The following is a 5,899-nucleotide window of genomic DNA, read 5'->3' on the forward strand; positions in this document are numbered from 1 at the left end:
AAAAATATGTGGGCAAATTTTGGGGTATAACAGTTGCCCCTATTCAATCTTCTTAAACCTGAAGAGATTGTCTGAAATCTGAAGGTAGAAGATGATTGAATATTTAGATGCCCTGAAAATTTGCACTTACCTTGATCAGAAGAGATGTTGGAAGTTGCATTTGAATGTCGTCTGCGAAATGTTGTTGGCAGATTGAATCATTACCTGAGATGGGCTTTCAGATGCCAAATGGTAAATGTGTTGATGGTTTGTTCATCAGAATGAATCCATTGATTATATCTTGATGAAGGATTTGAAAGTCTTTGACTGTTTCGGAAACGTCCAAGGTTACCGCTTTAAGTCTTGGAAGATAATCGTTACGGAACTTGTCCAAAGTTTTTCCGCTTTAGATTTTGAAAGTTGATCATTGTGGAACCGTCTGAGGTATCGCTTTAGATCTGCAATGTTAGATCGTTCTGGAACCGTCTGAGGTATCGCTTTAGATCTGTGATGCTAGATCGTTCTGGAACCGTCTGAGGTATCGCTTTGGATCTGCAATGTTAGATCGTTCTGGAACCGTCTGAGGTATCGCTTTGATCTGTGATGCTAGATCGTTCTGGAACCGTCTGAGGTATCGCTTTGATCTGTGATGCTAGATTGTTTTGGAACCGTCTGAGGTATCGCTTTAGATCTGCAATGTTAGATCGTTCTGGAACCGTCTGAGGTATCGCTTTGATCTGTGATGTCTGTTTTTTTGAGTTGGTAAGTGATCAGAATGAATCTTTGGTTTGATTATATCTGAGAGAACCGTTCATGGAATTCAGGTGAACACTGCATGTGATTGAGAACATCTTTGTTGAAGATATCCGTCTACCTGAAAAATCAAGTTAGTGATATGCAATGTTTATGATGCATGTAAATGTGAGATATTCCCGGAGAAATATGCATGTGATGTTGTGTATGAATATGCGTATGATGCATGATGTATGAATATGAATATGTGAATGTATGAATGTATGAATGTATGAATGTGAATGTGAATGTATGAATGTGAATGTGAATGTGAATGTGAATGTGAATGTGAATGTGATATGTGTCAAGCTTCTAGTTGGAAAAATAAATTCCCACTAGTCAGCTAGTCATGAATGTATTGTGATCGTTGATGATCTTTTGTCTTGTTTGAGTATCCTCGGCTGGGGAAATTCTTTGAGAACCCGGGTATCCTGTTGAAGAATCTTTGACTACTGCTTGGGGAATCAAAGGTAACTGGAAGTTCTGATGCCCTTTCAAATGGGAATGAGGAAGATGCATAATCCTCCGATGCACTATCTGACCAAGTCCGGGTGCGGGGATCACATCTTCTGAAGATAGTAATCTGGAACAAACCTGCTGGGAAATAAGACTTCTTCTGAAGAGAAAATCTTTTTGAGGAATTTGCTGAGAAATGCGTTTCTCTTGGTGATTTTCTTCTGATGGGATAATGTCCAGATGATCGGGACATTTCCTGAATGCCATTCCTGTTTTTCCTGGTAAACATCAATCATATTCGAATGCATATGTTCATTCAAAATTATCATTGGGACGCTTACGCATTTAAACAGAAAAAGTGAAAATAGTGATTTTTTGAAAGAGCTGCATTGAAAAGAGCCATGATAGGCGGGTTAGCACAGGGAGACAACAATCCTAGAAGTAGGAAACTGTCAGAAAGTTTTGAAAAATATTTATGAAGATAAATAGCTATGTGAGAATGATCCAGTCAAGTTTCAACTCTGCTATTGCCAATCTGTCTTCGAGCATCTCATCCCTCACTTGTTGGAAGAAAGTGATTAGACTGATCGGTGTCTTTGAGGTGTTGAATCTTGATGGTGAGTAGGCAGCTGAACGGAACACAGTTATATGCTTCATTCCCTAACTTTTGCCTAGGCCGCCCTTTCAGGTTTTCAGCCTACCGGGATTTTTTTGTTTAGTCTCTAATTTTTGCCTGGACCGCCCTTTCGGGTTTTCAATCCACCGAGACGCTCATTTTTGCCTAAGTTGCCCTTTCAGGTTTTCAACTTAGCGAGCTGTTTTTTTTTCTTTTTAAGAGAAGTATTTTTTGACTATGTCAGCATTCACAGGATGTGGGAAATCCTCGCCATCCATGGTGGTAAGCAACATGGCGCCGCCGGAGAATATTTTCTTGATTATGAATGGTCCCTCGTAGGTGGGAGTCCATTTGCCTCTGGGATCACCTTGTGGTAAGATGATGCGTTTGACAACCAAGCCACCAGTTTGGTATGCTTGACTTTTGACTTTTTTGTTGAAGGCTTTGATCATACGCTTTTGGTATAGCTGACCATGACAAATGGCTGCGAGCCTTTTCTCATCAATCAAGTTTATCTGGTCCAACCGTGTTTGAATCCAATCGTCTTCGTCTAGATTGGCTTCTTTCATAATCCTTAGGGAAGGAATCTGAATTTCAATTGGAAGAACTGCCTCCATACCATAGACTAAGGAAAATGGAGTTGCCCCTGTTGAAGTACGCGCAGATGTGCGATAACCATGAAGAGCAAAAGGCAACATCTCATGCCAGTCTTTGTAGGTTACTGTCATTTTCTGTATGATTTTCTTGATGTTCTTGTTGGCAGCTTCCACCGCGCCGTTCATCTTTGGTCGATATGGAGAAGAATTATGATGTTTGATCTTGAACTGTGTGCAAAGTTCAGTAATCATTCTGTTGTTTAGATTTGTGCCATTGTCAGTGATAATCCGTTCAGGGATGCCATACCGACAAATGAGATTGCATTTGATGAACCGGGCTACCACATTTTTGGTGACAGAAGCAAATGAAGCTGCTTCTACCCACTTTGTGAAGTAGTCAATAGCGACCAGGATAAAGCGATGTCCGTTGGAGGCAGTAGGTTTGATTTCTCCAATCATATCAATACCCCACATTGCAAAAGGCCAAGGAGCCGTCAGGACGCTTAATGGAACTGGAGGTACATGTACTTTGTCAGCATATATCTGGCATTTGTGACATGTTCGGGAGTGATGATGGCAGTCTGTTTCCATGGTAGACCAGTAATAACCTGCTCTAAGGATTTTTTTAGCCATTGTATGTCCACTGGAATGAGTACCGAAGGCACCATTGTGAATTTCTTCCATGATTTGTTCTGCTTCCTTCTTGTTTACACAGCGAAGTAAAGTCGAGTCATGGTTGCGTTTGTATAGGGTTCCATTGCTTAGAAAGAATTTGGCAGCAAATCTCCTTAGAAACTTTCTGTCGTTAATGGATGCCCCTTCAGGGTACTCCTGAGCTTCGAGATATCTTTTTACCTCATGGAACCATGGTTTTTCCTCGGTTCCTTCGGTATTGATCTCATTGCAATAGGATGGTTCATCTTGCCTGTAGATGGTGATCATAGGCGCTTCGTTGTCCCACCTGACTTTGAACATGGATGACATGGTAGCTAAAGCATCAGCTAGTTGATTTTCCTCGCGTGGGATGTGTTCGAAAGTGATTTCTTCGAAGTAAAGAATCAAACTCAGCACATATTCTTTGTAAGGAATTAGATTTGGGTGCTTTGTGTCCCATTCCCCTTTGACTTGGTAGATTACCAAGGCCGAGTCTCCGTAGACTTCCAGGAATTTGATTCTTAGATCGATTGCAGCTTTGAGACCCAGAATACATGCTTCGTATTCGGCTATATTGTTAGTGCAATTGAAGCATAACCTGGCAGTGAATGGTGTATGACCTCCTGTGGGGGAAATGATCACAGCTCCGATGCCATTGCCAAGTGCATTAGAAGCTCCGTCAAAAACCATAGTCCACCGGGATCCTGGCTCGGGTCCTTCTTCTGGTCCTGGTTGTTTGTAGTCATTGACTAGCATAATGTCTTCGTCTGGGAAGTCAAAGTTTAATGCTTGATAATCATCTACTGCTTGATGAGCCAGATGATCAGCCACCACACTTCCTTTGATTGCTTTTTGTGAAGTGTATTGAATGTCATATTCTGTTAAGATCATTTGCCATCTCGCTATTCTTCCAGAGAGAGCAGGTTTTTCGAACACGTATTTGATGGGATCCATCTTGGAGATTAGGAAAGTGGTGTGATTTAGCATGTACTGTCTTAGTCGGCGAGCTGCCCAAGCTAAGGCACAACAAGTTTTTTCGAGTAGTGAGTATCTTGTTTCACAATCGGTAAACTTTTTGCTAAGATAGTAGATTGCGTGCTCCTTTCGGCCGGATTCGTCATGTTGTCCTAGCACACACCCCATTGAGTCTTCTAACACAGTTAGGTACATTATCAGAGGTCTGCCTTCCACAGGTGGCAACAAGATTGGAGGTTTTTGGAGATATTCTTTGATTTTGTCAAAGGCTAACTGGCATTTGTCATTCCACTTTACCACTTGATCTTTCTTCAACAGTTTGAAGATCGGCACACAAGTAGTAGTCATGTGGGCAATAAACCGGGCGATGTAATTTAGACGTCCCAAGAATCCTCTGACTTGTTTCTCGGTACGAGGTATAGGCATTTCTTGAATGGCTTTAACCTTGGCGGGATCAACCTCAATACCTTTGCTGCTGACGATGAAACCTAAGAGTTTGCCGGATCTTACTCCAAAGGTACACTTATTTGGGTTCAATCGCAACTTGTATTTCTTGAGTCTGTCAAACAACTTGTGTAAATGACCCAAATGTTCTTCCTCGGTGTTGGATTTTGCAATCATGTCATCGACATACACCTCTATTTCTTGATGAATCATATCATGAAATAGCGCTACCATTGCACGTTGATAGGTTGCTCCGGCGTTTTTCAGACCAAAGGGCATTACTTTGTAACAAAAGGTTCCCCAGGGTGTTGTGAAGGTTGTTTTTTCCATGTCTTCGGGTGCCATCTTGATTTGATTGTACCCTGAGAATCCGTCCATAAAGGAGAATACCTTGCATTGTGCGGTATTGTCAACCAGTACATCGATGTGTGGTAAAGGGAAATCATCTTTGGGGCTTGCCCGGTTTAGATCTCTGTAGTCCACGCACATTCTGACTTTCCCGTCTTTTTTAGGTACAGGGACGATGTTAGCTATCCAAGGAGGATAACTTACAACTTTTAGGAATCCGGCATTGAACTGTTTTTCAACCTCGTCTTTGATCTTTTTTGACATATCAGGCCTACTCCTTCGTAGTTTCTGTTTGACTGGAATGCTACCTTCTTTGATTGGTAGGCGATGAACTACGATGTCCGTGTCAAGGCCTGGCATATCCTCATAGGACCAGGCGAATATCTCGACGTAGTCTCGCAGCATTTGAATCAGTCTTTGCTTGACGCTGTGTTCTAAATCAGCCCCTATTTTGACTTCTTTCTTTTCTTCGTTGCTGCCCAAGTTGATGACCTCAATTGGCTCCTCGTGAGGCTGTATGGCCTTGTCTTCTTGTTCTAGCAGCCTTGCAAGTTCTCTTGGCACTTCACAATCTTCCTCACTTTCGTCCTCAGTTTGGTAGATCGGATTTTCAAAGTCATGACGGGCAATAGCAGAATCGTTGTTGACTGGATCCAGAGTGTATGTGAATCTGCAAGTTAATTATGTGAGTATGTGTGAAGAAAAAACATAGCTATTTAGAAAGCGAAGAAAGAAGGAAAAAGGATCACAAAATTTAAATATGCAAGCGTCCCATGATTTTATTGAATGCACATGATCATGATATGATAAGCCCTTATAGAAGGACCGGTGTGCTAAGGCACACGGCTTTTCAAGCTCATGGTTCGATTGTTCAGGAACCACTTTTATCTTTGCACATTATACACAAAGAAAACAGGAAATGGCATTTACTCCTGGTCAAAGGAGATCACATCCTCAGCTTTCCAGTTGTTCAATCCACTGTTGTGAGCAGGGAGTACCCAGCTGTTCCAGTTGCAGTTGTCTTTTTCATCTCCCACAG

This window comes from Vicia villosa, linkage group LG7, assembly GCF_029867415.1.
Source record: "Vicia villosa cultivar HV-30 ecotype Madison, WI linkage group LG7, Vvil1.0, whole genome shotgun sequence".
In the NCBI taxonomy this organism is placed as follows: Eukaryota; Viridiplantae; Streptophyta; class Magnoliopsida; order Fabales; family Fabaceae; genus Vicia; species Vicia villosa.